This window comes from Fukomys damarensis, unplaced genomic scaffold (genome assembly GCF_012274545.1).
Source record: "Fukomys damarensis isolate Sample0158 unplaced genomic scaffold, DMR_v1.0_HiC HiC_scaffold_9, whole genome shotgun sequence".
Lineage (NCBI taxonomy): Eukaryota > Metazoa > Chordata > Mammalia > Rodentia > Bathyergidae > Fukomys > Fukomys damarensis.
In genome coordinates, this window is record NW_022900921.1 from 24912179 (window position 1) to 24923222 (window position 11044).

General features: G+C 42.0%; 1 long non-coding RNA gene across 1 annotated transcript in view; it reads left to right on the plus strand.

Annotated features, from left to right (window-relative positions):
* The first annotated feature begins 282 nt into the window (after positions 1-282).
* Positions 283-11044, plus strand: part of LOC104860852 — a 46285-nt gene continuing 35523 nt past the window's right edge. The window contains exons 1-2 of the long non-coding RNA XR_779814.2: positions 283-1666; positions 2254-2353. This is a non-coding gene — a long non-coding RNA (uncharacterized LOC104860852). The remainder of the gene's footprint in view (positions 1667-2253; positions 2354-11044) is intronic.

An 11044-nucleotide genomic window follows, 5' to 3' on the forward strand; every position in this document is an offset into this window, starting at 1 on the left:
TCCTCCTTTTCCTCGTTCTCTCTGAAGGCAGTCATCTGCAAGCCAAGAACTGAATCTTTGGCACCTTGATCTTAGACTTCTCAGTCTTCAGAACTGTGTGAAATAACTATTGTTTAAACCACTTAGAATGGGATATTTTATTCTGGCTCCCTAGGCTGATTGAGATGGTGCATCTAAGTACCTGCCTGAAAATTGTGACATTTCTCCTGCAGAAGGTGGGTTCTGTGTCTTTTCCTCTTGAATCTAAGCTGAGACTCTCTTGTAATCAGTAAAGTGCATCAGAAGTGGTGCTTTGGGTGACATTCCAAAGGGTTCAAAATTGTTCAGAAACTTCCTACAGAAAGTAAAGCCTAATGTCCTTTCTCCCTGCATGTGGGCTGGACTTAGCGACTCACTCCTAGCACACAGAATTAAGTATAAATGATGGGGTGTGACTTCACAGTTTCTATAGTTTGAATCTCGAATGTCCCCTAAAGCCTGAGTGTTGAGGGCTTGGTTGCCAACCTGTGGTGCTAACGGGGAGGTGGTGGAACCTTTAAGAGGCGAGGCCTTGTGGGAAGAAGTTAGGTCATCAGGGCTGAGCTCCGGAAGGTGATATTGGAGACCCTGACCCTTCCTCCCTGGCCCTCTACCAAGCCACCATGAGGTAAACATTGCCTCCTCTATCACATACCTTCTGCCGTGAAGTTCTGCGTCGTCACAGACTCAAAACAGTGGAGTGATCATGGACTGGCACCTTTGAAAACGGAGCCAAAAGAAAATTTCCTTCTTACAAACTGATTATCTCTGGTATTTTTCACAGTTCTGAAAAGCCAACTAACACAAGAGGGACAGGACGTAAGTGACACAGCATCCTCCCCCTACCCTCCTTTCTTCTGGGAGAAGCTGACTGCCTTGCTTTTAGGACACCCAGGCAACATCATGGAGATACCTATGAGGCAGGAAAGTGAGGCCTTCTTTCAATAGCTACATGAATGAGCTGCTTTGGAATTAGATCTTCTAACTTCTTCCAAACCTTCAGGAGGCTGCAGCCCTTGTGGATGCATTGGCTACAATCTCACAAGAAACCCTGAGTCAGCAGCAGCCTGCTAAGCCACTCCTGAACTCTTGACCCCTTGATGCTGTGAGATCATAAGGATTTGTTGTTTTAAGCTGTTGAACTTAGGAGAATTTATCATACTGCAATAGAGAATTCATACATGCAGTACTCTCCAAAGTTAGGTCTCAAAAGGCTGTGAGTTTCTGCCAGATTCCTCCCCTTGACTCTGGGCCAAATTTGCACCCTTGAATTTTAGGGACTAGCTTCTGATCGGTACAGTCGTAGTGGTGCTTTAATTTCTAAGGCTGAATCAGAAAAAGACATGTAGCTTCTGCTTAAAACTTTTGGGAAACTTATGGTAGAAGTCAGGCACATTTTAAGATATTTGAATACCAAAGACCTCCATGTATATGCTCTGGATGCTGAACATCCAGACATTTGACAGCACAGGTAAGGACATCCTTAATGCTTTTTACCTGGCAGGTGGTTTTTATTAGGCAGGTGATTTTGGTGGGTGGGAAAGGGTTTAAATAGCCAACTGCTTTTCTAATTAAAACATTTTTTGTTAATAGAAATTCATGTTTATTGGAAGATTTGGATGCTACAGAGAACAGTATGAAATGAAAGGTAAGTCCCCTTCCTTCTTCTAATAGTGTTGTGGGTTGAACTGTATCCCTTTACATTCGTATGTTGAAGTCCTAACCTTCAGAATATGGTCTTATTTGGAGATAGTCTCTATACAAATAATCCAGTTAAAGTGAGGTCACTGGGGTGTGCCCTGATCCAACATGATTGATATCCTTATAAAAAGGGGAAATTTGGACACAGGCACAGAGGGAAAGTGATGTGAAGAGACATAGAAAGACAGTGATGTCTACAAGACAAAGAGGCCCTTCTCTTGTGGTTATCCAGAGGAGCAAGCCCTGCCCACTCCCTGACCCTAGACTTTAAACTCAAAACTCTGAGAACAAATTTTTGTTTTCTGAACCATTCCCCTTATAGTACTTTCTGTCAATCCTAGTGCCGTAGTTTGAATTTTAAACTCCTCCAGAGGCTCATGTGTTAAAAGATTAGTCACCGGTGATTTGGGAAGCTGGTGGAAACTTTAGCAATTGAGGCCTAGTGGGAAGAAATTGGGTGACTGAGGTGTGCCCTTGAAGGGCACATTGGAAATCTGGTCTCTTTCTCTCTTTTCCCTTCTTGACTGCATGAAGTGAGCAGCTTCCTCTGCCAAGTGCTCCCGCGATGATGTGTTGCCATGCCACAGGCCCAAAGTCATCAAGCGAATTATCCATGAGCCGAAACCTCCAAAATGTGAGCCTCTTTTTAATTTGATTAACTCAGGTATTTTGTTACAGAAGCGGAAAGCTGACTAACACATCAAGCAAACTAGTGTAAGTAGTTTCTTGTGTGTCCCCCTGCCACCGATTTCTGCATACACTTACATATATGTATATTTCTGCATACACTTACATATACTTACATTTTTTATATAAATGGTCATTTAAAAATATTTTGCCACAGGGGCCAGGGATTTAGCTCAGTGGTGCTGCCACCTGCCTCGCAAGCACAAGGTCCCAACTTCGATCCCTGGTACAAAACAGACAAACAAACAAAAAACCCAACAACAACAAAAACTTTGCCCTGCTAGGATCTCTTCACTTTCTAAGGTAATCTTCTCATAATAGCTTATGTAAGTCTATTTAATTGTACTCACAGCTGCGTGGTATCCTGTAGTTAGGAGAAGGTACACATTACATAACAACTCTCCTATTCATGGACAGGTTGGGTACTTTCAGTAATCCCCCGAGCTTATCTAGTGCCTGAGCCTTAAGTATGACAGGGTTGGTGAAGAATAAGCACTGCAAATATCTGAGACCCACAGACAGATATGGGCTCAACACTGAACAGATGTTTATTTTATTTGCTCCTTGATTAACACTTCCCGTGACTCATCCTTTAGAGCTCAGCTATGAGCCCCTTTTGGAGTCTCAGAACACCCGCTTCTCTCATCCTTACTCTTAGCACACTTGCAGTTTTCACCCTGGTCAGTGGGATTTCCAAATCATGTCAATTTCCCTCAGCACAAATAACAGCAGGCCATCTGGCACTGCTCTTGGCCATGTCCCTGACGCCTCACACATCATCTTACTTGATCAGAGGAGGCTCCCAAGAAGTAATTATCCAGTGAGAGAATCTTTTTAAACTGTAAACCATCAGACAAATGCATGATAGAATTAATTCCCAGGTAAAACAACTCCCCAGTGACAGAGGAACAACATCACATCAAAGCATATGGCCTTCCTTGAGATCAAAGGACTTGTAAGACCCACTCTTCTGAGCACCTTTCCTTTCCTTGCTTGAGCTTTGTCCCTTGCCTTCCAATGTCTTGGACAACTGATACTTTGCAGTGACAATCACCACCATATTCCCACAGCTGGTTTGTCGTCTGTTCTGCATGGAATTGAATGAGACGTACTACTAAAGGAATGAGTTGAATGTTTATTTTAGAATAAACACAACTGATTACAGTAGCAAGGCAGGGCTTTTGGAGGTGGGCTCATATATTGGGGAAGTAGGGTCAAGAGCGCCTACATCAAGAATATATTCTGGGTTTTAGGATACCCAATTCACTAGTCATGGGATGTGGGCAAGTTACTTAATAGGAATAAGAGAACAGTAACCATAAGAGCTGCTAGCATTTATTGAGCAATTACTTTGTGTACCGCATTTGGCATGTGCTAAGCAGCTTCACTCTTAAACAACTCTGCAAGATAAATACTATCCCTGTCTCTACATTGCACATGAAAAGAAGCTAGGTTTAAATCTAGAGGCCAAGAGACAGTTCCACAGTCATGCAGCTAGAGAATGGCAGGGACAGGTTTTCAATTTAGATGTGCTCCATTCAAATTTCTTAACCATTGTGTAATGCCTCTGGGGACCTCTGTTTCCTTTTCTGAAAAACAAAAGAATCTCTGGGCTCCTCTGGCTTTGAGTTAGAATCTCTGTCTTAGAAGAAGATAGGCCATCTGCACCAAGTTGGCCAGGAACAAAGGATCATATATCTTCAAAGTGAATTAAGACCACCTCTTAAACATTAAAGAAATACACTTGGTACAACTTGGCAAAGTAATAGTAGTTATCGCCAGTACAGTGATAACTGAGTGGCAGTAAAAATCAATGCCACCTCACACCCATTAGAATATCTACTGTAAAAAAAAAAAAAAGACAAAAGACAGCAAGTGTTGGTGAGGATGTGGACAATTGGAACCTTGGGCATTGCTGGTGGGGATGCAAAATGTTGCAGCTACTGTGGCAAATAGGATAGTGGTTCTTCAAAAATTAAAAACAGATTCCCAGATGATCCAATTATACCTCTTTATATATACACACAATAATTGAAAGGGTCTTGAAAGATATTTGTGCACTACATTCATAATGGTATTACTCACTAGTCAAGTGGTGGCCACATCAGTGCCCACTGACAGATAAGTGAATTAAAAAATTATGAACTATACATACAGTAGAATATCACACAGATTTAAAAAGGAAGGGAATTTCGACACGTACCACAACATGTGTCAAACACTGGGATATTACTGTAAGTAAAATAAGCCTTTCACAAAAGGACAAATACTCTATCATTCCACTTACACAGATAAACAGAGAGAGATCAGACTCGTGGAATAGAAAGTCAAATGGTGGTTGCCAGGGGCCAGAGCAAGGGGGAGATGAAGTACTACTGTTTAATAAGTTAGGAGTTTCAGTTTTGCAAGACAAAAGGGTTCTGGGGGTGGATGGTGTTGATGGCTGCATAAAGCGTGAATGTACTTAATGCCACTGACCTGTACACTTGAGATGGTAAATTTTGTTACATGTGTTTAACCACGGTTTTTAAAAAGGATTTGAAAAAGAGTACCAATAAAGGCTGTAACTGCACTGGGACTAGCATTGCCTGTGCAGAAAGCTGCAGTGCAGTGTTGGAGCATCAGGAGCTCTTCTGTGTGAGGGAAAGCGAATCTTGTCTTGGTGGCTTTCTGACCGAGTCCTGAGTTGGGCCTATGGCCCAATCAGCTGTGACAGCTGAGCAGCAAAGCACTCTAGGGTCAAGGCTGCCCTCGAGCCTTATGTGAGCCCTGTGACATCTGCCCTGCACATATCATTTCAGGAACATGAGGACTGCAAGTGGGGAGCCTTGACAGCTGGGAGTGGGGGTGGCCGGAAGAGGTGGATGTTCTTCAGATGTTCTCCAAGCGGCAGTTGATGGCATGTGGCCTGGTGTGTGCATTAGTTCCATTGCTTTGGAATGCATTTGAGGGAAGAGGGCCCTCTGTGACTAGGCCTTTTTCCATTTTTTTTTAACCAGGGGGATGATTGGGTTTGTTTTTAACTCTCTAAAGTTCAGAAATACTCAACTTTATTATTTCTCCAAATCTAAAGGGGTGGGGAAATGAGGCAGTGACATGCTCATTTTTTTTCCCTAAGAAAAATGAAGGGTTAACCACTCTCTGAGAATATAATAAACGCATGTATAAATAAATACATGCTATGTTCCATTCTTGGCCAACAATGATGGATCTTGCCACTGTGAAATATTTGGAATGCTTTGTGGGACTGACCCAATAAAATAGCGGAAGTCGGTAAAAGAGATTCTAATGGAGAAGCATGAACATTCTGTGCTTTTTCCTAACATTAAATTTAAGCATCAAAGATGAAAGGAGGAACAGAAATAACTGCCTGGTAGAGTTAACAAGTTTCTCCGTGGGGAAGGAAAAAATTTCTTAGTTCATTTTCTGTTGCTATAACAAAGTACTCAAGATTGAATAATTTATAAAGAAAAGAGGTTTATTTCTGGAGGTACAAGAGCATAGTGCTGATGTCTGTTCAGCTTATGGTGAGGACCATGTGTTGCTCTATGCATGGTCAATAGATGGAAGGGGAAATAGGCTTGTATAGAAAACAGCACACAAAGAGACTTTGAAGTAAGGGACCTAACTGAAGACACAAAACTCCCTTTGTGACAACCCCCTAATCTCATACCACAAGTAACTAATCTTATACCACAAGAGTGAGAATCCATTCCTGTGAGAAGAGCATCAATCATGCTTAATGACCTAATCACCTCTCAACATTGCTACATTGCGAACCAAGACTCAACCAAATACCAATAGGTTTTGGGGGCAACAAACCATATCAGAACCATTGTGGAACCCAAATTCAACTGGCTGAAGAAACAAAAATAAATTTATTGGCTCATATACCTGATGTGTTCAAGACAATATGGATCCAAATATTTGTTCAAGCACAGCTGGATCTAAATATTTGCACAAAGTCTTTAGACATCTGTTTCTTTCTACATTTAGCCCTGGCTTTTCTCTGTGTTTGTTTCTTTCCTGGGAAGTCTGCTTGTGGTGGCCCCAGTATCTCTCTATTAAGAGGGAGCTCTTCTTTCCCAATAGTTCTTGTGACCATGAAATGATTGGCACTTTCGGTCAGGCCTAGGTCACTTGCCCATTTCTGAATCATTTGTAGTGGCCAGGGGAAAGGAATATGCTGAATGGCCAAGGCAGGAACATAAGTCCATAGCTAGAGCCAGAGGGCAAGAAGAGCCTTTCTGCACCATGGGGCCTGACAGTGAGGGTGGGGTGGCTTGTGCAGGAGAGTCTGGGAGCTGGTACTAAACGAAGAGGAAAAGGATGCAAGGCAAGCAAGCAAACAGTTGCAAACCATGTGGTGCATGTGAAGGAAGGTAAAGCTGTGTTCCGTTCCAGATTTTGATTTTTTTCTTTCCTTGGTCTGTCTTCACTGCAAAATGTCAGAGGCTATTGAGGGAGTGGCTACACTTCTGCATGGATTAGCAGCCCAAAGTGCTGAGCACTGGGGAAAACAGCCAGGCTAGAAAAAGTCCAGGGATCCTGCCTGTGAAGGAGCAGGGCAACAGGCTGGGACTTTTAACTAGGAAAATAGAAATGTCTTGTAAGTGGACAGATGGTTGTCCTTCCAACATTGACCTTCCTTTTCTCCCATTGGGTAATAGCAAGAGTATGGCAGATTGACCTTCAGCTTGGAGATGCCTTGTTTGGTCTATAGCTAAGTCATTCTGAGAAGGTACATTCCCCTTGCTTCTTTGAGTGGCTTAGAGATAGAGAGCTCTGAGACCATTTCTGACTGACAGGTTGCAAAGAGAGGTTTGATAGGGGCTCCTGGGAAGCTCAATCTGTGCCTTGATAAGGGGACTTCAAGAGGGGATTCTCTGTTTTTACCCATGCCCCAAGAGTGAACGAGAAAGCCAGTAGCCTCATTAACTATTGGCATTCTGTGATCACAGGACAGTTAGCCTTGGGAGAGGGAAAGAGTGATTGCCGGTGACACTGCTGAGTCATTCGAACAATCCTCATTCTCAAGCTTACCCTCAAGATTTCCGACTACTTGAGTCTATAAATCTTATATTTTAATCTCCTGTGAATTGGCTTTTCTTTTTCTTGAACCTAAAGGTATTTGGGCTGGCATAACCTAATCTACAGAAAGATTAGATTTGCTTGTTAGAAAGCATAATTAGAGCTAGGAAATGTGGATATTTCCCTCAATAGCAGGAGCTGCCTTGCAGTGAACATTCTAGCTTTTGAAACATCCAGGCTAAGGCTGAAAATGTCAAAGGGATTTCACAGACGATATTGCTGCTGGCATACGCACGCCATCAAGGTGAGAACTCATGGACCACTTACATGTGGGACCAGGCCTCTGAGACAGGAACTGATGGTGAAAGCCCTTCTGTATGGCAGTACAACTTATAAAAGGGGGAAAAGATGATCTCTTTAGTTTTTCTTGCACCATATTCAAAATACACCAAGATTGTTGAATACTTTCTCTAAAATCTCCCACAATTTAAGAAGGCAAATCAAAATGGTGCTAACTAAATGTGTATTGTAGCTGACATGTCTGCTTTAGATCAAGTTGTGACGAAGTTGCATTGTATTCTTCATTGACTTTTTGAATACTTTATACGAGAATGGGGCATTTCATGAAATTAATGTGACTGGCTAGACAATGTTCATTTTACCAGGCACACACGTAAATTCTAACTCCATGGATTATTATAAGGTTTACAGTTGTGATATATTTGTTTTCCTGACTTATGAAGAGTCATATTTATGATTTAATTATTGCCAAATCTAGGGTCAAGAATGCATCTTAACTTTGTCAGGCAATATTGTTCTTCTGGGAGAGAGGGAAGCCAATCTACCTTCATCATCCTAATAAATTTGTAAGCTCATTCCCTGTTCTAGGCTCCTTTCACAGTTCTCTCTAGATCTGACATTTATAAATTTATTTAAGCATTTAGAAAAACATTGAATTTCTAGCTTATACCACCTATATCCTCCAAGAAGTCATACTTTATCCTAAACTTCTATCTGCTGAGTTTTCAGAAATCTCCTCTTGGATGAGTCTCTTAGGGTATTAAAGCACAGTCCTTGGTGCCATTAGCTGTGCCGTCCTCACTTCCCATGCATGGAATGCCACCTTCACTCTGCTTTGTGTAAATGGCTCATTCACTCTTTTCTGTTGATTATCAGAGCAACTTAATAGCATAGGCAGATCTAGCTAGACAAAAGCAGAAGCGGAAACTTTGGAATACATTGGTGCTGCTCTAGTGACACAAAGGAGTAACATAGCTCAGAAGGGGAGCCCTTGATGCCTAGTCCGGTAAGTAACTTTAGGCAACAAGATGAAGACTAGAAAGGAGGATTACAAACCATGTTTTCTGGGTTATTACTGAATCAAGAAACACTCTCTTTTTCTTCTTTTTTGTACTGGGAATCAAACGCAGGGCCTTGTGCTTGCCAGGCAGGTGTCACACCACTGAGCTACATCCCTGGCCCAAAGACTCCTTATTTGAATGAGTAGAAGCAGCCCTCTCATTCCCTAATCAAATGACTTGTCACCAAATGTGAGGATCTTATGCTTGTTTTGTGACCTGGAATATGGTAATGGGCAGGAAGAGCTAGACATGTTCTCAGAGGTCTGGATAGCTGTTGTCATTCTGCTTCATGTAGAATAGTTCATTGAGCCCAGTTCTCCCTTGAGCAACCCTGAAATAACCCTGTTTGTTTCCTTCTTAGTCCAAAGCCACAGATGAATGCCTCAAGTCTTTTCTTCTTGCCTAGTGCAAAGCAACCACAAGGGTTGCTAAGGTTTGTCCAAGGGGCAGGCGCGCTGTGTACTCATGTTCCTGCTGAAACACCCATTCCTGTTATGTGACTTAGAAGGGGACTTTCAACAACCTGAAAGTTTGTCCCTGGCCAGGAGCACTTGGTAGCAGAGAAGCAGAGGAATTAAAGGTTTTAGCAGTGTGTCTCCATTCCAGCCTTTGCTCTCCAGCCAACAGGAATTGTACTGTGTGCAATTTAGTCTTTCTTTCTACCTTTTTGAAAGCATGATAGTTAGTCCTTATTGAGGGGGGACTTTGGCCACGTGTCCTCTTTCTAATGTTCCTGGTTGCCTTACAAGGTATCTTAGTCACTTTTCTGTCATATAAAATACCCAACACCTGCAATTTAGAGGAAAGGTTTATTTTGGCTCACAGTTTTTGTCTATGGTTGGCTGGCTCAAAGGCAGAAACAGCATGGCAGAGGGGCTTAGCAGAGGAAAACAAGCTTGACCCATGGCAGTCAGGAGGCAAAAAGAGAAGCAAGGGGCCTGGGACAAGAATAAGCCCTTCCAGGGCACACCCACAGTGACCTACCTCCAACCAAGCCCCACCTTTTAATGGCACATTCACCTCTGAACTCATCAACAGACGAATCCACTGATGACCGTAGCTCTCCCATGAACTAATCACCTTCCAAACACATGAGATTTTGTGGGGGGAGGCATTTTAGATCTAAGCCATAGCACAGAGTCTCTGTCATCTCTTCTGTTGGATAGATGAGGGAACTCGTGTTCCAGGGAGGAAGATCCTTGCCTAGGGTGACTTTGCTTTGTGTTGGCAGAAGTGGGATTCTCGCCCACCTTGAAAGGTCTATTGGTTTATAAATATGTGATTGGAGGTACTCCTAAAAATATTAGAGAAGGTAGGAACATGTTTTCCATAAGCTTCCTTGTGAACTTTCTTGCCTATATCAGCTGCTGTGACTTGATCATTTGCCCAGCTTCTGCTGTTTCTTTAAGACAGGACATATGCCCTTGTTTTCTTAACTAAAGTTCCTTTGGCAGAATAAAAAGCAGTGGGTTCATGGGTCCCAGAGAGGGGTACATTCCATGTGCAGGTGAGGGGTTTGTTATCATTGAATCACATTTATTGAAGAAGAGCCTTGGGCAATGAGACTGAGGAAAATATGTTGTCTCTGGAAAGGTTGAATTTAATTCAGTTGTCTCTCACTGTGTGAGAATAAATCTGGATGGCCTTTCTTTTTCTGCATCTAACCATCCTTGTGTATGTTGGCTAGTTTTACTTTATCATTTTTACCATTTTTCCTATGCCTTTAGTGGTCGTTTTAAATTTATTCTCTTGGAAATGATCAGTTCATGTTTTCTAGCACCATTTTTTTTTTTATTGAGTTTATTGGTACATTTAGGGATACAGTACAGTTACATTCATTGTTGGGATCATGTACCTTTACATGGCAAGTCTCGATTCTCATTTTTTTCCCCTTACCTCTGCCCTCCCTTCACCCCCTCCTCCCCTCCCCATCTACAAACACTTTATTTTCATCTTTTCATTCTCTCACATTTTTTTCTTTTCCCTTTTTGTTCTTCCCCTACGTATCACACCTTCCCTACATCTTTAGCTCCTTTCCTCCCATTTCTAAATGTCAGTAATCTTATTAGAATCTTATGCATTGTTGCAGAATATTCACACCAGGGAAACTATTCGGTATTTACACATGTGGGACTTATTTATTTCACTTAGGAGTATATCTTCAATATGTATCCATTTTCCTATGAATGAATCTATTCTCTCGCTCTTTATGGCTGAGTAATATTCCATTTTATAGAAAAACCACA